This window comes from Dendrobates tinctorius, unplaced genomic scaffold (assembly GCF_039654945.1).
Source record: "Dendrobates tinctorius isolate UK_male_01 unplaced genomic scaffold, ASM3965494v1 ptg000003l, whole genome shotgun sequence".
Classification (NCBI taxonomy): domain Eukaryota; kingdom Metazoa; phylum Chordata; class Amphibia; order Anura; family Dendrobatidae; genus Dendrobates; species Dendrobates tinctorius.
In genome coordinates this window covers 98,253,869-98,278,322 of record NW_027361671.1, presented here as the reverse complement: position 1 = coordinate 98,278,322, position 24,454 = coordinate 98,253,869, and the positions used below count along the sequence as shown (strand labels likewise).

Sequence of the window (24,454 nt, the reverse complement as noted above, 5' to 3'; positions counted from 1 at the left end):
AAAAGCTTTTCCACTGAAATCACACTAAGGGCAGAGACAGACTGCCGTATTTCTCTATTTCACATGTGAGAATCGCATTGTAAACCTCGTCCTGGCTGTCGACTCTCCTGACCTGAGCTTGTCAGCTGCATAGTAACCCATCATGCTGTCTTGCTCCGGTCAGGAGAGGTGCCGGCCAGTCCGTGCAGTGTGATGTGCGATTCTCACACGAGTTATAGGGCCGTCTGACTCAGCCCTAAGGCAATATTCCCAGCTCCAGGGTTTCTAATCTTACCCCCATTCAGATCTGCTCTTCTGTGCAGGCCAACACACAAAATTCACCATCTAGAGATCTTCTCTTAATAGCTGTTTGCTACATCTGGTGATAACTCGCCAAGTTGGCAGTAAACTGCGAGTCACACGTCACGGGCCAAAGATCCACATGTGGCTCCCGAGCTACAGGTTGGGGACACTCAAAAACTTTAATCTTATTTGTATAGTACAATTTGCATAGATAATTGGTTATGGATTTCATAAGGTTTACATATTTGTCTTTTTCTTGTTTACGTTACGGGCATTATGATAAAGAAAATACCTTTGGAGAAAATACCTTTGTAGATTAATGCTAACAGTTGTGAATGTTTGAGGATGCCTTATGCATTCTGAGATGTTAAAAAAAACAAAAAAGTAACTCGCTGTTGGCGGAAATGTATTTTGACTGAACATACAGTAGGCCCCAGGGTGCTCTTGTAGCAGAGGCTGGTGCATGGGTGCTGTATAGAGGCTCAGAGTTTCTGCAACTTCATGGAATTCATAGATTGTGTGACAAATTCAAAACCTTTGCATGCCATGCACATATAAAAATAGACCTGTCATTCCAGGATAGCTGGCGGGGAAAAACCGTTAGGGACCAGCCTGCCGGACTAGTCTGATATTTGCCGGGGACCAAGCCGTGCTGTAAAGTATGACTTTCTCTAAAATGCTGCAGTGTTTCGGAGTCAGACATACCTGGCTGAGTTTATACAGCAAGTGTCGATACATGCTGCGTGGATTGGGCAACATATATCAGCTGTCAGGTACACTTTAAGCCTATAAGATGCAATAATGCAGTCAGTTACATACAAATCTGTGAATATTTCTAGAAAGTCTCTGAAGATGCATAAGGTAGTGATTAGAGTTGCAAGTTTTTTTTTTTGTTTTTTTTTAAATAGACCATCTATCATTTCTCATTTGGTGTTTGCTACTTGGTCTCCTTCCAACAAGAGATTGTTTTCATTCCACTGCAAATATAACTAATGTCGAATTCTGAGCTAGTGTACCTTGAAGCTCTGTATAATTTACATTATTGTCATTTAGAGAAGAGAAAATCGACTTGTGGGACTCTGGTCCACCGGCCAGGTCAGCAATCTGTTACTACTGGACGGAAGGCCTGGGAATCTCCTTACCTTCTGGCTTTCCAGCCTGGCTTATAAGCAAAAAACTAGGAGGTAAGGAAATTCACAGGCCTCCCATTCAGTGGTGACAGATTACTGCTACCTGGCTGATGGACCCGAGTCCTGCAAATCGACCCCCTCCCCCCATCTCTAGTGGTCAGTGGCTACTGTTATAAATCTGTCCAGATGGAGCAAGAATTGTGAAAGGTAACAGTATTTGCCAAGGTATTTATTTTTATTATTTTGCACAATTTGTGGAGCCGAACCTAATTTATGGCTGGGCAGGTCTTGCAAGCCCATATGGGCAGATAAGCTGAATGAATATAATTTGTGTGGAATTGCACTTTACTAAATTTTTATAAATGTCCACAGTTGCCAAAACACAGATTTTTTTTGTAATTCACTAGTGCGTGGATTCAGAAGAATAGTAGCCAATGTTTCCATTTTTTAAAACCATAAAAGGCCATCAAAATAAAATCTTTATAATTTCCTTGCCTCTTACTACTTTCTCGTTCTTCCAAACCTCAACATCGCCTATCTGATACTCTCTGCCTTTTCTTATCGCTGCTGCTCAAAATGAAATTCCCGGGCCTCTCATGCTAGACTGGGCCATCAGGCTTTGATGATATCATGATGTCATGATGTATGCAGTGACATTACAAGCCCATGCAGAGAACCCTCCCTACATGTAAGAGGCACAGGGTGGTAGTCATGGGCGATGAGCTTCTGTGTTCCCAAACCCTGACACACTACAAGTAAACAGTGTTCCGAATTTCATGTGTGTGTGTGGGGTGCAGTACTTGTGGTTTGATCACGGGCCTCTGCCTTCTCTGGTTGTTCAGCTTCAGAAACCACCGCACACACATTAGGGGACATCAAATAGTAAAGAACTTTACTTAACCATTCATTTTCATCATTATGAGATACACGGTATTTGGCACAAAAGTTTCTGCTTTCAAAGTCCATAACACAGCACGATCTGATGTTTGCCTATCCTGAGCAGTCCCTTCCTGGCCTGGCTTCACTAGCTAATGGTATTGCCTGGATCTGCAGTTTCCAAGGGTCCCATCTTAACTCCCTCATGCGATTTTTTTTTTTTTTTTTTTTTTTTTTTTTTTTTTTTTTCCCCCCTCATCCAACTTCCTCTTCTAGGAAGATATTGAGGCACACTTCTAAGTAACTAAGTTGGACTGTTGGCTCAAACATTCCAGGAATGTACGCTAAGAGTTTATGGCTGACTTTCTCCTGCTGCTGAACAGCTGGTGCTCCTTGTGTTTTTTGTATTTTTCCACTGTTGCTATCTCTCCATCTCAATTCACACCTCTCCCTCAGACTGCTTGTAATCTGGAAGTGTCCCACCAATTAACTGACACAGCCCCTTCCATCTAGGCAGTTCTCAAAAACACTAACTGTTTATTAACCTGTACCTATCTACTTCCTAATTCTATAGTGCCCACCACTGCACTTTCACATTGCTTATCTATACCTGTGTCCTGTACTTAACCCTATATGTTACAATATACATTAACTGCACACCTTAGTGCCTATTAGGATCTACACACAATAAAACCATATAATGTTCTCTTCAGTGGGAGAGGTGTATGACTGTCCCTGTCACACCCTTACACACACATATCAGAGCCAAAAAGTCTAGAGTAGCATAAGAGGTCTGGGATCAGACCAATGAGGACTAAGACAGGTGATGTTGAGGAGCTGAGGGACTGGAGAGGTGAGCAGAAAGGTGTATAAGGATTTTTTTATTATTTAAATCTTATGTTTATTATACCCCGAGGTCTAGGGAGACTGTAGAGCAGAAAAAGGGACATTAAATTTGCAGAAAAAAACTTTTTTCCTAATTGACTTAACCGGAAAAATCCATGTGACCAGGCGAATTTTACAGATTTCATATGCCTTTGCCAGGATTAACGGAACTCTCTCTTATAGACGTGAATAACGTCATGTACAGTATTGATGTTACTTTCCACCTTTTTAATTTTCACAGCTATTAACTTAATATTTTCTTATGAAATGTTCTGCCTCGAGGCGATATTTTATCCTTCTTTTAATGTAGAATAAAGCCTATGCCTTGCTCCATGCACTGTGCAGTATACTATTAAAACCGGTGGTGCAAATGTATTATAATGTTCACTCTTGGGAGTCTGGCTCTTGAAGCAGCAGATAAATAACCTAAACACAAAATCATTATTATTTTGTAGGTGATTAATCAGAGTAGCTACACCATCATCAGCCATGCCCCATTGGAAAAACACTACTTCATTGCAGTCTTTTAACTTGACTGCCCTCATTTTCCCATTCAGACAAGATACAATGAGTTTGTGCGCTACATTTGTTTCTAATGTATTGATCATATATGAAGTAGCTTGTGTACGTGTGAAGGCTTTTAGTATTTGTGCTTAAACTAGTGAGAATGTTTTAACGCTGGGCCTTTCCAATAGACCTCTAAGCTTCTAAACATCTACAACATTAATGCGTGTTTGCAGTTTTATTAAAGTAAGCTGTTGAGCATCATTGCATTATAGTTATTACTTTGCACAAAAATGTATTTTTATTTTTTTACTTTCATCCTTAATTCTCTTAATATCACACATTTTGTGACTTAATGGGGTTGTCTGACTTCCCCAAATCATAATAACACAGGGCATTTTATAAAATGATAAAAGAAGCCATACTCTCAATTATCCGAGGTACCGGTAAATCACAGATCTTGGCAGTAGAGATGAGCAAATCTTTTGAAAATTGAGCTCTCCAACGTGGCTGAATTTTTCCCAAAAATTTGATTTCCAGCGATTTCCCATTGGGACGTCATCACTTTGTGTCATGGCAGACACCACCAAAGGTCCTGCCTTAGAGTGATGGGGCTTAACGATGGTGAGTATAGCTTTATTTATTTTATTAATACATATCCTGTCTTTTCATAATTTTTTTTTGGAGGGGAAGTTGGTCAGCCACTCGAATGTCCGGATTTTTCTTATATTTTTAAACTCGTGCTTTTTTTTATAGTTTTATTAATCTATTTTTTTTTTTTTTGACAACTTATTTTCTCTTTTTACATCTATTTATCTTGTAGTTTGAAAATTAAATGCCATGTATATTGGAGTAATTGATATGCAGGAATGGTTAAAGAAAGATTTATCTTGTTATTAGGGGTCTGGATCTCTCTTAGAGCCGGCCCCCCCAACCTGTGACTGCATGACTTTCTGTGCACACAATATTCAGAATTAATGTGTTTTTATGATAATGAGGCATAAAGTCCCTAATAACCAATATAAGATCACTATACTGGTTGTTACGAGGTCATCACAATCTGTGCAGACAACGGCACCATGGCCCTTAGTAACTTGAATTGGACTCTACTATATTTCTGTAGCAGATTTGTGCAGGGAAAAATTTTATATAGATCAATGGGGAATCCAGAGATCAAACCCCCATCTCACAAAGCAATATGCCGTAATTTTACAAGATAAGACTAGGCGGTTAAATATTTCAAGCTGGCTTCATTCATCCTTTCTATTTGAAACTTATTTCAGTCTAACATGAATTAATTCAACTTGTTCCTAGAAATGCCCATGGCATGTGCTTAATTGCATATATATTTTTGCTAATTAAAACTGTTTGAATTATTATTACTGTAACAAACAAAAGTACAGCTAATTTCATAAATGTTAGTTACTCATGATGATACTCTAAACCAGATGTGAATGAAATTAAGAAACATACTTGTTCATTAATATCAGTACTTGTCTATTCTGTATGTTTTATTTGATGATCCCCAGGCATTGCAAAGTTATGATTTTTCTCTTCGCCACAAGAGCACCCACTGAGAGGGGATCCGACCCTAGGAACAGGAAACCTACAGAGAGATAAAAGGGGCAGTCCCCCTCGCTCCCTCAGTTGGTTTCCTGTTCCTTGAAGGAACCCATAGAGAGAAGAGGATACCTGGCCTGGTTGCCGCCTGTACAGCATCCATATGAGCTGCAGGGGCCCCAGAGCTGGAAGCAGCTTCGGGGAAAATCTGATATTCAATTCCCCCCATAGCTGGTAATGCAGCATGAGGCCTGGTAACGGTGTGCCTGGCTCACGTACGGTGCATAGAGTGGCAGGAGCCAGCACCTATGGAGACTCCCCTTGGAGAACACATTATGGACCAGAGCGTCCTGGCTCAGGGTGAGAGCGCGACTCAGCGTCAAGGCTACCGGCACCCCCAGGTATGACGCGAGGTCGGGAATGGAGCACCAAGCTCACAAAGGACGTGGTAAGATGCTGAACACTGATTCCATACCTGACTCCTTGCCGATGGTCAGTGGTATGGTCAGGTCTGACAGCGTAGACCGGGAGAGGCCGTCCTGGCGCGTATGAGAGGCGCAGAAAGCCAGCAGCCGGCGGCTTGGCATGGTGGGCCTGAGTCCCAGAGGGACGATGAGAGCCGCGGCAGATTGACTCACCCCTCGGCTGATAATGACTGCGTGAGGCAGGGGTCCAGGTGTGGCCATCCTCGCACATGGATACAGCACAATATGGCTGGAGTGGAACTGGCACGCGTTTGCGCAGATGGTCTGCAGTTGAAGGCCTCATATGGCCATGGATAAAAGTGATAGACAGGAAAGCGAACCACGTCTCAGAACGCCTCGTATGGCGGTGCAAGGTACACTCACATGAAGTGCTGGTGGTGCTACCGTAGAGCAGCGGAAGGAGTGGACGCTCTAGAAAGAGAGGTTCCACGGAAAGAGGTGGTAGACGGTGAAACAGACCACGTCTTAGGCTGAGTTTCCACAGCCGGTACCATGTGTTAATCATCAAGGAGACGCGAGGCTGCTCTCTTTAGGTCGCTGCTGAGCAGATGAAGGCCGAGCAATTACCAGAGTGGGAGACCAGCTGAAGATCCCTGATCTGGTTGATGTGTGAAAAAAAAAAAAAAAGTGCACAGGCCGAAGGTCTAACCTCACCCTACTCCCTGAAGGGGAAGCTCAGTATAGCTGGACCCTCAGCTTGCAATTGGTGGCTACAGCACTCGGCAGGGGTCAGTGAAGCAGTCTGGAGGAGTTCACTCACTCTTCCTCCTGCTCTCCGAGGGTCGGCAGTCATTCCAGTCCGAATGTGACTGCTCTTGTTAGATGGCAGCAGCTAAGTAGCTGGAAGCCAGGCAAGTACCAGAATGGAATACCAGTCATAGATCCTGGTAGACAGCAGCATACTGGTAGCAGTCCTAGGGGCACACACACAAGTGCTGAGGTATGCTTACAGAGATGGGCTTCTATGCCTTGGTAAGGCAACATATTTTGATCTGACTTCAGTTAATTGCATGTTTGTCTGCACAGAGCCTTATGGGGGAATTCAGAATGACTCTGTAGCGTATGGTTCGATTTTATAGTTTAGACCTTTTCTTGCAACTTAACTACTCCACCCATAAAGGGCACGATCCAGCACCTTGTCTCCGTGAAGATTGCCAGCTGCGGATCGTTAATTGGCTCCTTCGGGTGAGGTCACTCTGACAATTGAGATGTACCATTCAGAGTGGAGGTTATCTGGAACTCTGAGAGGGTGCCCCTTGAATGTAACTGTGGGCCTGTTCTCTTGTTTGGCACCTTCAAGCGGGGCCGTAAGTCTATCTGTACCCCATGGAGCCTATGTATATCATATGGTATAATAGAGTCTGGATACATCGTATTACATCATAGCGCCTCTATGAATCATACTGCATCATTGAATTCTTCATGGGACTTCATAGTACTTCATGGTGCTTCATAGTACGAAAGATATGCAGTGAAAGGTGGACACCACTGTATAAATTACCAAATACTACGGCCCGGTGCAAACATGCGCCAAAGATGAATCAAAAGGAAAAAGAAAAAGGCGCAAAGAGTGAAGCACACACAGCCAATGATATAATTCATTGTACGTCATAATGCTTCATGGTATGTTATGGTACTTCATAATACTTCTGGTTGCATCATAGTACATCAGAATGCTATAGCGCATCATATTGCTTCATGGTACTTCGTGGTATGTCATAGTACATCATAGTACTTCATAGTACTTCTGGTTGCATCATAGTATGCCATATTGCATCATATTGCTTCATGGTACTTCAGGGTACTCCATGGTACTTCATGATACATCATAGTACGTTATTATATCTCATAGTACTTCTTAGTACTTCTGGTGGCATCATAGTGCATCATAGTGTGCCATAGCACATCATATTGCTTCATGGTACTCCATGGTACTTCATGATATGTCTTAGTACGCCATCGTATGTCATAGCAGGACTTCATTGTGCTTCTTGTTTGCATCATAGTAAGTCATAGTATTTCATATTGCTTCAGCGTACTTCATAGTACTTAATCATGTTTAGTTTTGCATCATAGTACTTCAGATGGCATAATAGTAGTGCATGGTACTTCATAGTACTACGTCATACTTAGTATTGCATCATAGTACTTCGTAGTGCTTCATGGTGCATCATTTTGCTTCATAATATTTCATATTGCTTCAGGGTACTTCATAGTACTACATCATATTTAGTATTGCATCATAGTACTTCATATTTCATCATAGTAATTCATAGTACTTCATAGTGCATCATTTTGCTTCATAATACTTCATATTACTTCATGGTACTTCATAGTACTACATCATACTTAGTATTGCATCATAGTACTTCAGATTTCTTCATAGTGCTTCATATTACTTCATGGTACTTTATAGTACCTTCATAGTGCTTCATATTGCATCATGGTACTTCATAGTACTTCAGGGTGCTTCATGGTGCTTCATGGTAATTAGTGCTTCATGGTACTTCATATGGCCTCATATTACTTCATGATGCTTCATGGTATGGTACCTTCACAGTATGAGGAGGAATACGGTCATGAACTCTGATATCTACCTCAGAAAGAATCCTGCAGAGAGCCAAAACACACCTGTTGTGCCTATTGACCCTCCTGGTCAGGGTAGTAAACAACTTCAGAGCCTGTCCCTGTTTGCTCTCCATGTCAGAGGAGTGGACAACTCCAGAGCACACCTCCTCAGCCACACTACCCTGCATCAAGGGAAATGGGTGCTCAGCTGGCGCATCTTCAGGATGATAGCGGCTATATGGGGCATGCCGGAGATAGACCTGTTTGCTACAAGGGCCAATAGGCAGGTCGAAAGGTTCGCTCCACTGTACAGAAAAGACAGTTTGGATGTACTAGACGCCCTTCACCAGACCCTCCGATGTTACTGTCACCAACTGTTACCAGGATGATAAGGCAATAAGGAGCGAGAGTCATCTTAATAGCCCGTTTGAGCCAAAAAGCCATGGGTTTCATGGCTGAGAGCCATGTCATGGGTTCTCCCTCTGGATTGGGACCTACGCTCGCAAAGACCCTGTTACCACCCTCAGGTCAAAGGTCTACGCCTCACGGCACAGAATTTGATAGGTAGTTACTGAAGCTAAGGGGTTTCTCAGATGACTTAATTGGCACCCTCTTGCAGGGAAAGCTTTAAATTTCCATTCAGCAGACCTTTCCGGGAAGGGTCTTATCCCTGCCATAGTAGAGCTCCTGCAGAAAGGGCGCAGGTTCAGACTTGCGGTTAACACCCTAAAAGTCCAAGTTTCAGCTCTGGAGGCCTCGTATAATTATGACATTCGGGCAATGAAGGGGTAGTGAAAAGAGGAACTTGGCAGCACTGGAAATTGGGGAATGCGGGCAATCGGTAAATAATTGCACTTGCACTACGTTACATATAGATTAACACCGGCTTAGGGCACAGCAAGTTTCATGGAAGTAATTATTTATTTAACTTCCTTTTGAAAATTAGGTACATTTAAGTAAATTAACAATTTACAAACGTTCTGCTTAAACCAATGAGACAAGAATAATTTAAGTAGCTCAAAACAAATAATATAAGGCTAGTTTCACACTAGCGTTTGGCAGACGTGCCGGAGGGCTGCGGATTTCCTCTGTGAATCTCTGCCCACGGCTGCACCTCCTCCCGTCAGCTCCGCCTACCTCGACATGTGGCGTGCGTACCCTATCTTTAACACTGGGTACGTAGGCATGTGTAAAGTACTGCAGTGCGCAGGCACCGGGAAAGGTCAGAGAGGTGCGTCGCCTGCGCACTGCAGTACTTTACTCTTCCCTCAACAGGGCAGAGAAAGTACACCTGCGCAGGAGCCGCAGCAGAAGTAAGAAGGAGGATGTCGGCTAGAAGATGGGATGCGCCGGACCGGACGGCGACACCCATCGGACCGGATGCCGGGGTGAGTATAATCTAACTCTTCTTTTCTCATCTTTCAAGTTACATCGGTGGCTTATTTACAGCATTACAGAATGCTGTAGATAAGCCCCTGATGGCTGTGGCCGCAGCTTATAGGCCAAAAATTGGGGTGACAGATTCCCTTTAAGGCCTATGTATCAGCAATATGTCTGTAGGAGAAAGTGTGAAGCATACACGGAAAAGAACACCCTGCCTAACAGGCTTGATGATGCTCAAGGATGCTTTGCTTTTTCTGGCACTGGAAGCCTGCAGCATGGTGAGGACAAGATTGAATAAATCAAGTATCATGAAATCACAGGAAAAACTGCTTTTTTTTTTTTTAATTGGGAAGCTGTAGCTTTGTCTTTATTAGTCCCTCTACCAGAGGAATGATCCCAAACCTATCTCTAAGCCCACCATAGCTTGTTTTCAGAAGTTATTCTGGAGTGGCTGCAACAGTTTTAACCAGGGCTGCCACTAGGAATTTCGGGGCCCCATACTGGCAAAATTTTCAGGGCCCCCTTGAGACTCCACCCAGGCTCCACCCCTCGAACTGTCCACAGTCCCACCACGCTCTCTTTGGAAAACTCCACTTCTCACCTATCACACATTAACAGTTCCCATCTCCAGATCACACATATAGCTAGCAGCTTTTGTTTTGGCCAAAAGATTTTTTAAGCCACCACCATAAAACGGTAGACACTTTTGGCCGAGCCCTACTCTACTGTAACCTATTAAATATTTGTTAAAATATGCAATACAATTTAGATATCTTTTTATTTATTTTTCAATATTTAAAATGACCAATTTCACACACAAGGAACAAATGCCGCTACACCATGACCAGACCACATATTACCACCACAGTGACCGAATAATATCACATACAAGGAACAAATACCACCGCACCATGTACAGACCACATATTACCACCACAGTGACCGAATAATACCACATACAAGGAACAAATACCACCGCACCATGTACAGACCACATATTACCACCACAGTGACCGAATAATACCACATGCAAGGAACAAATACCGCCACACCATGACCAGACCACATATTACCACCACATAGTGACCAAATAATACCACATACAAGGAACAAATACCGCTACACCACGTCCAGACCACATATTACCACCACATAGTGAATGAATACTACAATACTGATCAGTAATAAAAAAAAAAAAATCACAATACTAATGTCACCATAAGTGCCAACCATAAGTGCCATTATACACAGGAGATCTGTACTTAGTATGCAGTGTCTGTGTACAGGTAATACAGTGATCCATGACATTATACACAGGAGCTTTGTGTATAGTGTCAGTGTATAGGTAACACACTAACTCTCCAGTGACGTCTCTAGGTGAAGTTACATAGTAACATAGTTTTGAAGGCTGAAGGAAGACCTTATGTCCATCTAGTTCAGCCTATTTTTAGTGCAGCTGTTCTGCATTGTTGATCGTGGGGAAGGCAAAAAACCCACAGAGTAGAAGCCTATTTTCTCCATAGGGAAAAAAATTCCTTCCCCTAAGCTGGGTCAATCATCTACCTATAATATTATGTTATTCGTAACCTTCTATACTGTTACCCACAAGAAAAGCATCCATTCCTTTCTTAAATTCATTCAGTGAGTTGGCCATCACCACTTCCTCAGGAAGAGAATTCCAGAGCCTCACTGCTCTTACCATGAAGAGCCCTCTTCTATGCTGGTGCAGAAATTGTCTTTAATCCAAACGAAGAGAGTGCCCCCTTGTTCTTGTCACAGTCCTTGGTACAAACAGTTCGTTGGAGAGATCTCTGTATTGCCCTCTGATATACTTGTACATATATATTAGGTCTCCCCTAAGTCTTCTCTTTTCTAGAGTAAATAGATCTAATTTTGATAACCTTTCTGGGTATTGTAGTGAACCAACTCCATTTATCATTTTAGTAGCCCGCCTTTGAGCCCTTTCAAGTTCAGTAATGTCTTTCTTGAGCACCGGCGTCCAAAATTGCACACAATACTCCAAGTGTGGTCTGACGAGTGATTTGTATAGAGGGAGAATTATGTTTTCATCTCGTGTCCCCAGACCTCTTCTAATGCATCCCATGACCCTATTTGCTTTGGTGGCAGCTGCCTGACACTGGCCACTCCAATTTAGCTTCTTATTGACTAAGATGCCTGTCTTTTTCCATGTCTGATTTTCCCCAGCAGTTTCCCATTTAGTAAGTAATTGTAGCATCTGTTTCTCCTTCCCATGTGCATAACCTTACACTTATCTGTGTTAAACCTCATTTGCCATTTTCAGCCCAATTCTCCAATTTACTCAAATCTGTCTGTAGTTGCAAACTGTCCTCCTTTGTGTTAACTACCTTACATAGTTTTGTATCATCTGCAAATACTGATATTTTACTGTGTAAGCCATCCACTAGATCATTAATAAATATTAAATAGTAGGGGGCCCAATACAGAACCCTGTGGTACCCCACTAGTAACCCTGGCCCAATCTGAGTATGCACCATTAATAACCACTCTTTGTTTTCTATCACTAAGCCGGTTACCTACCCATCTACACACATTTTCCCCTAGCCCAAGCTTTCTCATCTTACTTACCAATCTTTTATGTGGGACAGTGTCAAATGCTTTAGAGAAGTCGAGATAAATGACATCCAATGATTCTCCTTGGTCCATTTGAGAGCTTACATCCTCATAGAAGCTGATCAGGTTAGTTTGACAGGAGCGATCCTTCATAAATCCATGTTGATATGGAGTTAAACATTTATTAGCATTGAGATATTCCATAATGGTATCCCTTAGAAACCCTTCAAAAATTTTACCCACAACAGATGTTAAGCTTACCGCAAAGTTCTTCATCTTTGCTTTTCATCTTTCATCCAGCACAGATCGCCATCACGTCTTCCAGCCAGGACTCGTCTCTGCAGGAAATAACAGTTATCTAGAACTCCACTTGCAGAACACATTACTTATTTTTTTTCCAACTTCTACATTACACCACATGAAGAAAAAAATGCAACACAGTATCACTCTACACAGTAACAGGACAGCCCCCCCATTTAAAACAATATTCTCAAAAAATAAAATAAATACATCACTGCAGTAATAATATCCCTTAATTAGCCCCTATGGTAATAATATCCCCCATCCTGGCCCCCGTGTGTCTCATTCCTGGCTTCAGCCATATGTTCTCTCATCCTGCCCTCATGAGTATCCATTCTGCCACATATGATTTCCCCATCTTGCTCCATCTGTCTCCGTCGTATCCATCCTGCCCCATGATCCTGCCCCATCTGTCTCCAACCCTGCCCCATCTGTCTCCAACCCTGCCCCATCTGTCTTCAACCCTGCCCCATCTGTCTCCAGTCTTGCCCCCAGTGTATTCAATCCTGCCCCCAGTGTCTCCAATCATGCCCCATGTCTTTCATCCTGCCCCCTGTGTCTTCACTCATGCCCCTAGTGTCTCCAATCATACCCCCATGTCTTTCATTCTGCCCCCTGTGTCGCCAATCATGCCCCGTATCTCCATTCTGCCCCCTGTGTCTCCAATCATGCCCCGTGTCTCCAATCATGCCCCGTGTCTCCAATCATGCCCCGTATCTTCATTCTGCCCCCTGTATCTCCAATACTGCCCCCGTGTCAACATTCTGCCCCCTGAGTCTCCAATCATGCCCCGTATCTCCATTCTGCCCCATGTCACCAATCATGCCCCGTATGTCCATTCTGCCCCCTGTATCTTCAATCCTGCCCACGTGTCTCCAATCATGCCCCCATGACTTTCATCCTGCCCCCGTGTCTCTAATCATGCCCCGTATCTCCATTCTGCCCCGTATCTCCATTCTGCCCCGTGTCTCCATTCTGCCCCATGTCTCCATCCTGCCCCCAGTGTCACACTCCAATCTGCCCATGTGCCTTCAATCTGCCCTGGCAGGATGGAGACACAAGGGAAACATATTGGAAGCTTTCAATAATTAAATAAAAAAAAAAAAAACTTTATTCTTACCTGGCCGCGCTCCTGTAGTGAAGATACAGCTGCCGCTGTGAGCTGAAGGACTTGTGGTGACGTCATATGATCAGGGTGCGGAGCTGAGGACGTCACCACAGGTCCTTCACCTCTTCCACTTCTGCACAGCTCTCATCTAATGTCGGCCGCTGTTGCGGCTCTTCTGATGTGTGCCGCAGGCCCAGCCACAGCGCACAGCACTTGGGGCCCGGCCGCAGTGCACAGCAATTTGAGCCCGATGACTAGAAGAACAGGAGTGGGGCCCCTGACATGCGGGCCCCCCTTCTGTACTGCTATTCACCGGGCCCCATACAGCAGTAAGGGCTGTCATGCCCTGATGGCTGCCCTGGTTTTAACCCAATAGCAAATCTTTGACGGGGATTAAAGAAGGCAGTTACAGTATATACACAATATTAGAGACCTGGAGGTAATTGCTCATTAGGAATGAATTAAGAATCCTCACGAATCCTGCGAGAAGATACAGTAGTGTCTGACTGTGGATCATATTTGCAGGAGATCAAAACAACCAAGTGGGTGCTTTACTAAGGGTGTGTTCACTGAAGTTTTTGAGGATTTTATTCTTAGTAGATCCTCTTCAAAACCCTCCTCAAAAGCTGCTTCAAGTCCACTTTGCTGTTCATATTAGGAAATCTCTCCAAACCAGGCACTGTCAAATTTAAAGGCAGCAAAACGGTCTCTTCAGGGGAAAAAAAAACCCTCTTCCAAAACTCTTCAAAATTGCTTCAGGAAAAGAAAAACTCCAAAACCTTCCCTAAAAAGTAGATTTTTTTGAAGAGATTTTGGCTTGAAGGAGACATGGTTTTTTGACACCTAACAAACCTCAGGCTGCACATAGCCGAACTATGAAAAGCCCTTGTGAATTTGGAAGCCACTTGTTCTATTAGTTGTGTTAAGACCTTTAATTTGTTTTGGTTTATTGCAACCAGAATAAAGTTTTCAAAAACTCCTTAAAAAAACAAAACAAATTAAAAAAAACAAAAAACAAATTTGCAGAGGGCTTTTAATAATTCTGATTGCAACTGTAAACCCAAGATGACATGGGAAATAATCTTTGCAAATACAATATTGCTTTTGTGGTATATACATGTTGGTGCAATTCATGAACCTTCTCATGTGATTTCACGAAGGCTGCGTATTACAATAGGGCCATGCCAAATCCATTGCATCTGGGTAATTCAAACTGATGGGCATTACAGCAAGGTAGCAGGAGGTATCAGCGACACACATTGTAGGAGAAAAAAGTAACCAGGGGATCCTAATTGACAAATAAATTGAAAATGTAATTGCCAGTCCAGCCACAGCACTTGGAATGCTGAAAGACTGCAAGATTGCCAAGAGGTTGAACAATCGCAATATTCCCCTTATATCAGACTGTGACTGGGGATGTCTGGAGGCTTAGTGCAGTGTCAGGGGCTGGATTACGGGAAAGAATATTGATTAAAAAAGAGAGCTGGGAGCTTTGGAAACCTAGAAAACTATTGAATAGATTAACCCATTAGAGACCTTATGAAGACACAGCTGGAAGGCTAAGCTTTTCTGGCCAACTCAAAAAATCAGAGCTAAGATTTTTCTTGGACACATTGGAAAACCATAAAAAATATGAGTGGAAAATATAAGATAATATAACACTAGTTTACAGATCAAAATACATTATGGATATGAATACATAATAGCTTTTACTGTAAACCTGTCAAAATAATAAGCAGTGACTGAAATGCCACATAAAATGCACTACACACAATGGGGCTGATTCATCAAGATTGGTATAGTGCACGCTCACGTTATGCCAGTCTTGATGGAGTAGAAGAGGTGTGCACCTCTGTGTGCCGTGCCAAGCCAGAAGTGCTCCACCATTCAGAGATTGGAATAGCATATCTGTCATAAACAAATGTCATCACTTTTCCTGAACTGGATGGGCGGGCGTGATCACACCCTGTATTCACCCCGGCTCTGTCCATTTTGGCAGATCTGATCCAAAGTGGCATGCAAATGAGAAAAGCCGCAGATTTTTTTAGCTACTCTGCAAAAAGTGATGTAAAAGCTTTGATTAATTTGCCCAATGCCTTTTCTAGCGCCTCCATTTACAGTGGCTTTGGCATTGTTGTTGTGTTGTGGTTTTTTTTTTTTTTTTTTTTTATGCGACGTACTCAAGATGTGACATTTCTAGTATTTTTTCTCTTATAGACTTAATAGATCTTGAAAAATGCTAGAAATATTGCATCTATGAAGTGTTACAATTACAAGTAAAGAGTGCTTGAAGTTAAATGGTTTTTGAAATGGGTATGTGGACGTAACTTTTTTCTTTTCTTTTTTTTAAATTCCACCTGAAACTTGGCAGGAAGGGTAGACTCACAAGCACATATGTATATGTGTGTGTTTTTTATATATATATACACAGTACAGACCAAAGTTTTTTTCTTTATTTTCATGACAATGAAAATTGTAGATTCTCTCTGAAGGCATCAAAACTATGAATTAACACATGTGGAATTATATAACTAACAAAGTGTGAAACAACTGAAAATATGTCTTATATTCTAGGTTCTTCGAAGTAGCCACCTTTTGCTTTGATTACTGCTTTGCACACTCTTGGCGTTCTCTTGATGAGCTTCAAGAGGTAGTCACCGGAAATGGTCTTACAACAGTCTTGAAGGAGTTCCCAGAGATGCTTAGCACTTTTGCCTACACTCTGTGGTCCAGCTCACCTCAAACCTTCTCAACTGGGTTCAGGTCTGGTGACTGTGGAGGCCAGGTCATCTGGTGTAGCACCCCATCACTCTCCTTCTTGGTCAAATAGCCCTTACACAGCCTGGAGGTGTGTTTGGGGTCATTGTCCTGTTGAAAAATAAATGATGGTCCATCTAAACGCAAACCGGATGGAATAGCATGCCGCTGCAAGACGCTGTGGTAGCCATGCTGGTTCAGTATGCCTTCAATTTTGAATAAATCCCAACAGTGTCACCAGCAAAGCACCCCCACACAATCACACCTCCTCCTCCATGCTTCACGGTGGGAACCAGGAATGTAGAGTCCATCCGTTCACCTTTTCTGCGTCACTGTCGTTGGAACCAAATATCTCAGATTTGGACTCATCAGACCAAAGAACAGATTTCCACTGGTCTAATGTCCATTCCTTGTGTTCTTTAGCCCAAAAAAGTCTCTTCTGCTTGTTTCCTGTCCTTAGCAGTGGTTTCCTAGCAGCTATTTTACCATGAAGGCCTGCTGCACAAAGTCTACTCTTAACAGTTGTTGTAGAGATGTGTCTGCTGCTAGAACTCTGTGTGGCATTGACCTGGTCTCTAATCTGAGCTGCTGTTAACCTGCAATTTCTGAGGCTGGTGACTGGGATGAACTTATCCTCCACAGCAGAGGTGACTCTTGGTCTTCCTTTCCTGGGGCGGTCCTCATGTGAGCCAATTTCTTTGTAGCGCTTGATGGTTTTTGCCACTGCACTTGGGGACACTTTCAAAGTTTTCCCAATTTTTCAGACTGACTGACCATCATTTCTTACAGTAATGATGGCCACTCATTTTTCTTTACTTAGCTGCTTTTTTCTTGCCATAATACAAATTCTAACAGTCTATTCAGTGGGACTATCAGCTGTGTATCCATCAGACTTCTGCATAACACAACTGATGGTCCCAACCCCATTTATAAGGCAAGAAATCCCACTTATTAAACCTAACAGGGCACACCTGTGAAGTGAAAACCATTTCCGGTGACTACCTCTTGAAGCTCATCAAGAGAATGCCAAGAGTGTGCAAAGCAGTAATCAAAGCAAAAGGTGCCTACTTTGAAGAACCTAGAATATAAGATGTATTTTTACTTGTTTCACACTTTTTTGTTAATTATATAATTCCACATGTGTTAATTCATAGTTTTGATGCCTTCAGAGTGAATCTACAATTTTCATAGTCATGTGTGTTCATTCCAAATGCAATCTGTTTTTTACAGCAGCTATTAATCATTCACCAGGACCTTTTACAGTTTCATATGTTTTAGAATTGCAATGTATCTGTAAAAATCAAAAAGGGGGGGAAATAAGGGAATTGTGAATAAGGTCGGGGTCACACTTGCAAGTGCAATGCGAGAAACTCGCGCATCAAAACCCGGCACTGCCGCCGGCACTCGGGACCGGAGTGTGCGACTGCATGTCTTTCTATGCAGCTGAGCGCTCCGGTCCGAACCGCCGGCGGCAGTGCCGGTTATTAAGGCGAGAGACTTGCGCGAGTTTCTCGCATTGCACTTGCAAGTGTGACCCCGGTCTAGAAGTTATCCTTTTATTTTAAATGAAATTATCATAACATGTATATTGGATCATAGTGTGTGAGTTATTATTTTATAAGCACCACTATGATCTACTAATTCCCAAGTGAATTTATCTCAGAATTATGATATAAATGAAATCCCAGCCACTGACCCTATAATAATGGGCTGGGTTTCCATTTATTAGAGGCATTAAGAGAATCCATTGGCTTGATGTTAAAATTACCAACATTGTCACACTGTATATATTCCAGTTATAGTATTAGGTTCTGGGGCTTCTATTACGCAGCACTTTAATAGTTATTGATAACTCCTAAATTACCAGCGGATTAGTTTTTATAGCTCTGTGAAACTCTTGTTAAATTAATATGGATGCCAGTGATCCCCGATCCACCTGTCAGTGTTAACTGTGGGGATCGTCAGCACTGCAGCTCAACCCGCTCTGCTTGTTGTGCTAATGCAAGCTAGAGCAGATGGATGCTTGTGCCGCCGTCTGGTAAATGTTATAGTAAATTAATATGGGTGCCGGAGATCTGATACACCTGTCGGTGTTGGGATCTTTGGCACTTCAACTCAACCCACTCTGCTTGTTGCACTGCTGCAAGCTACCGCAGATGGGTGTTTGTGCCAATTGTCAGAGGAGAAGCACGCTGATCGTTCACGCTAATCTCCTGGGAAATTCACATGTATCGGGAGACCATGTGAGAATGAAAGCTAGCACACCAGTCACTGAGTCTCATTACCCGTGTCTCAGAGATCTAACGGGAATGGGAGAGGCGTGCGGTGGCTAGACAGATTGTGCCATCATTGATCTGAGACCATTTGAACTTGGGATGATGTCCCTGACACTATTTTTGCCGGGGGAAACGGCTTTCTCTAAAAATCGGATGCCATACAGTGGGTCCGTTTCTCCGCCCACCCCCCCCCCCACATCTGGTCAGTAAAAAAAATCACTCATCTGCACTGCCCCATTGAATAATATTGCTCCAAGTGCTGTCTGTTTATTTCCAAAGGTAACACTCAGACCAAAAATACGGTTATGTGAATGAGCCCAAAAAGTGATAAACTAATATTAAGAACTAGATAGTGGCCCGATTCTATCGCATCGGGTATTCTAGAGTCTCTGTTAAAATAAAAAATAGTTATATACTCACCTTCCGACGGCCCCCGGACTCTTTCTCTCCTCTCCACGCTCCCGGCATCTTCCGGTTCCAGTAATGCATTGCACGAAACACCTCTGATGACGTCGCGCTCTCGCAAGAGTGACGTCATCATCAGCCCTTCTCGCTAAGCATTGCTGGAACCGGAAGATGCCGGGTGCGTGGTGAGAGCAGGGACAGAGTCCGGGGGCCATCAGAAGTTGAGTATATAACTATTTTTTTATTTTAACAGAGACTCTAAAATACCCGATGCGATAGAATTGAGCCAACATCTAGTGTATTATACTCCTGTTACACCAGGTGCTGCTGTCACTGTTCTGCTGTTACCTAATGTATTGTAGTCCAGTTTCACCCAGAGCTGCAGTCACCATTCTGCTCTTACCGAATGTATTATACTCCTGTTACAGCCAGAGCTGCAGTCACTGTTCAGATCTTACCAAATGTATTGTACTCAAGTTACACCCAGAGCTGCACTCACTGTTCAGCTGTTACCTAATCTATTGTACTCCAGTTACACCCAGAACTGCAGTCACTGTTCTGCTGTTACCTAATATACTCTTGTTACACCCAGAGCTGCAGTCACCATTTTGCTCTTACCTAATGTATTATACTCCTGTTACAGCCAGAGCTGCAGTCACTGTTCAGATCTTACCAAATGTATTGTACTCAAGTTACACCCAGAGCTGCAGTCACTGTTCGGCTGTTACCTAATGTATTGTACTCCAGTTACACCCAGATCTGCAGTCACTGTTCGGCTGTTACCTAATGTATTGTACTCCAGTTACACCCAGATCTGCAGTCACTGTTCTGCTGTTACCTAATATACTCCTGTTACACCCAGAGCTGCAGTCTCTGTTCTGCTGTTACCTAATGTAGTGTACTCCAGTTACACCCAGAGCTGCAGTCACTTTTCTGCTCTTACCTAATGTATTGTACGCAAGTTACACCCAGATCTGCAGTCACTGTTCTACTGTTACCTAATGTATTGTAGTCCAGTTACACCCAGATCTGCAGTCACTGTTCTGCTGTTACCTAATATACTCCTGTTACAACCAGAGCTGCAGTCACTGTTCTGCTGTTACCTAATGTGTTGTATATGTACAGGACTGTGCCTGTGTAATGAGCGATGCAGCAGTGATGCCTTTAACGGCTGTAATGTGCCTGTACAATAAGCAATGTGGCCGTGTTGCCGCGACGACTAAGCGACTGTCGCTGATTGGTCACAGCCTAACTGCCACGACCAATCAGCGACGCAGGATTTTGGTGACAGACATGATAAGACAAATATATATATATATATATATATATATATATATATATATATATATATATATATATATATATATATATAAACCCAATGCATGGCAATGTGAAAATGACTTGCTGTACATACATTTTGTTTTCTTATAGCTTATTTTAACCTCTTCAGTCCTTTGAAAGCCAGGAAACTGCTAAAAGAAGAAGCATGTTCATTCTTTTGGGTGGTTTCCGATTGGAAGATGCTTGCTATGTAAGTTTACATTCCGGAAAACAAAGTTTGTGTAGCAAAAATGATGGGATAAAAATGTCAAGAAAGACGCTTCATGAAAAACACCGCTGGTATTTTTCTGAAAAATTGGTGGATTTTCTGGAGTCTAAAAGACGCTGTGTGCACATATGCTAAAGGAGTTAGTCTATCTTGCATACTTATGAAATGGTCACCGGCTATGAAACATATGCTTCATAGGTGGTGGTTGCTCAGCACTTTCCTAACTCCCATAGACTTCAATGAAGAAAGCCAAGTGCCGTTATATCCTCTAGTACAGGGTTCCCCAACTCCAGTCCTCAAGGCCCACCAACAGATCATGTTTTCAGGATTTCCTTAGTATTGCTCAGGTGATAATTGCTTCACCTGTGGAGGACTGGAGTTGGGGAACCCTGCTCTAGTAGATGAATTTGCCACCAGTGCTTCAGATGAACCCACCCATCAAAGGGTTATTCTGAGCATGTACAAGCCTTTTAAGTAGATACATTTGACATTGCATATTTTTGTTGGGCAAAAAAAAAAAAAACCAGCCTCTAACTGTTCCAGCAAATTGGATGGGATTTATAGAAAGCTCATATCCACTGTACTTTTTTAAAATTTTTTATATGCTATGTAAACTGACGTGCGGTGCATTTTTGAAAACCACAACAGGTCAATAATTCTTGCAGGCACACCGAGTATTAGTGTATGTCCACACACTTTTGTAGCATTTTTTCAGTGCATTTTTTTTGTGCTTAAAAAAAACAAACAGATTTTACAGTACTAGCAAAATTAATCATATTTCAAAAATTTCATTCACTGATTTTTTTTTTTTTATTTTCTGTGTTTGAGCTGCGGGGCGTTTTTTTTTCTTTACTGCAGTACGTCAATATTTTCAGTCTTTAACTTTAAATGCAATTAAAAACTATATCTGGAACCCATAACAGACTCCTGAAAATCCATAGGTAATGAAATGCATATGGATTTTTAGTATGTTTCACACATGACTGTATTAATAAAGTTTGGGTATTCTGAATGCCAGGAAGCATAAAAAAAAAACAAAGGGGTTATTTAATTTTTGTTTTTTTCCTTCCCTTCTTCCCGGAACCATAATGTTTGTTGCAGAACGAGTGGTTGTCATGAATGACACCATTCACGTTACCACATAGTGTACTAGAAAACGGGAAAAATATTCCAAATGGGTAGAAATTGGGGAAAAAATGCATCTCTGACTTGTTTTTTGGGAATTATATTTAGGGTTTGCATTATGTGGTAAAAATTACCTCACAATATTATTCCACCCATCACTATGATTACCGTACTGTGTTTTCATTATTTTAGTGATGAAAAGTCCGAATCCTTTTTTTAAAAAAAAAGTAGGGATTTTGTCGCCATTTTACGAGACTCATAACCGTTTAACTTTTCAGTCAATGGAACTGTGTGATCGCTTTTTCCTTGTGGGTTGAAGCAACCTTGTTATTTATATCATTTTGGGATAGATATGAAATTTTGATATCTTGTCGGAGCATTTTTTGTGGGATTGCAGCAACCAAAAAGCATGATTTTCAATGCAGCACTTGCCATCCACTGGAGCACATGCTGTTTCTGGCCTTCATCAACAAGGCGTACCGCAATGTGGCTGCCAAAGAAAGGGAGTCGAGTAGCCGGTCAAGTAACAGATGTTGTCATTACCACCTAACCCACATACACCTTGAACACCAAGCCTATTCTCCCTTCCAGCATGACCGCGCTTTTTCCCACATGTTGGATGTACCCTTCCCCTCTTTTAGCCACTTGTTTCATGACCCTAGGCCCAAACCTGTCAGTCACCTGTCATTAAATTAGAAATCAGTATTTATTTGCTGAGCTCGTGTATCTGGACAAAACTATTATCAGAAAGGATTCAGATATGTGGGCTGGTGTCTGAACACACTATTAACCCCTTAGTGACAGAGCCAAATTTTTGAAATCTGACCAGTGTCACTTTATGGGGTAATAACCTGGAACGCTTCAACAAATCCCAGTGATTTTGAGATTGTTTTTTTGTGACACATTGTACTTTATGATCATGGTAAATTTAGGTCAATATGTTTTGTTTTTATTTATAAAAAAAATCAGAAACTTGAGAAAAATGTTAAAAAATTAGCAATTTTCAAACTTTGAATGATTATCTCTTTAATCCAGATTGTCATACCACAGAAAAACATTCATAAACAAGATTTTCCACATGCCTGCTTTACATCAGCACCATTTGTAAAATGTTCTTTTATTTTGTTAGCATTTTAGGAGGTTAAAAAATGTAGCAGTAATTTTTCATTTTATCAAGGAAATGTATCAAATTTATTTTTTTAGGGACCTATCCAGGTTTGAAGTGCCTTTTGGGGCCCTATACATTGGAAAACCCCCAAAAGTTATACCATTTTAATAGCAGCACCCCCTGACATATTGAAAACTGCAGTCAGGTAGTTTATTAACCCTTCAGGTGATTTTCAGGAAATAATGCAAAGTGGCATGACAGAAATGAAAATGTGTATTTTTACCACCTGAATGTCGCTAACTTCTGAACAGGTTACAACAGCCGTCAGACTCTAAGGCCGCTATTTGGTCTTGAATTGCCATGGAAAACATCAGGACCACACAATCAAGATCTCAAGATGCCGATGGGGATAAAGAGGAAGCCCCCACACTCTGTTAACCATTTATATGATGTTGTCACTAGTGACAGAGCATCTAAGGGGTTAAAATGATTTGGATGGTGCAAACAATGATCGTGGCTGATGCAGCAAGTTGTCAGCTATAGTGAACAGCTGACAGCTACTGGATTGTCACCTGTATGGGAATGCTATTCTCTTATATCTCACGTCAGTTAAAAGACGTATTGTCAGTCATTAAGGGGTTAACAGAATGGATTTAGATTCAGAAATGTGGACTTCTTGCTGGACCACACTATTAGCACAAACGATATAGATGCTGGAAGGTCGATTTGTCACAGGAACCTAACTAGCTGACAATAAATGACTAGCTAATTATCAGACTACATGCAGCAGGAGCAGCCTCTTTGTGCAAAAACAACATATCCCCTTTTTATATCGAGAGGAACATGTGACTTTGGCAGCCAGTGACAAAAGCTCTTGTGTCTGGACATTGTGGATGCTTATGCACACTGATTGACTGCCAGAATCTCCTCACATTAAGTTAATAAAAAATAGTTTGCAGCTACTCTTATCTCTCCCTCCCCCCTCCCCTCATAAACACGTCCCCCCCCCCCTGCTCATCTTGCAGCACCACTATCCTAGCCAAAGTCCTAACAAAAGTATTTGTGGAAACTAGCTAATTTACCAAATATGAGGAAAATGCTCTAGAATCCCAACGCGAATGTGCAAGGTTTGTGCCGACTTTAATATTGGCGAACAAGTTCGCTCATCTCTATTGCAGACGCTTGATTTCTTACAGCATGTGCACTTCACATTTGTCATGATTATTTACTGTTGCAGGTGAATGTGGCTGGTCACGTGACCGCATGTATGCACGTTGCAATAGAGACGGTCAAAGCAAGCCCACATCTTTCCCGCTCCACCTGTGGTTGTGTAAGAGGCGGCCAGGACAGTAGTCGCAGCCGAGGACACTGGGGCTCTGGTGTCCTAGCCTCTTCCCAAAGGAAAACTATCAACTTCTACCAGCGTACCTGTTTGGGGTGCTGTTCCACAGACAGGGATTCCACTGTGGTGCGACCCAGCTCCTGTACACTTGGTTTCAGTGGTTAACATTGAAATAACGGACACAGATACCGGTTCAGAAGTCAACTCAATGATTTTTAC

The 24,454-nt window shown here is 42.2% G+C and overlaps 1 protein-coding gene across 6 annotated transcripts in view; it reads left to right on the top strand.

The window, feature by feature from the left end:
* The window catches only part of RPH3A (rabphilin 3A), a 480,291-nt gene that overhangs the window by 50,210 nt on the left and 405,627 nt on the right, over positions 1 to 24,454 (top strand). The window contains exon 2 of one of the 6 annotated variants that reach the window (XM_073562313.1): positions 20,543 to 20,642. The exons of 4 other annotated variants lie outside the window; for them this stretch is intronic. The gene's annotated coding sequence lies outside the window, so the exon portion shown is untranslated. Of the gene's footprint in view, positions 1 to 4,217; positions 4,302 to 20,542; positions 20,643 to 24,454 lie in introns of all 6 variants that reach the window. One more of the 6 variants, XM_073562371.1, reaches the window with a different exon arrangement.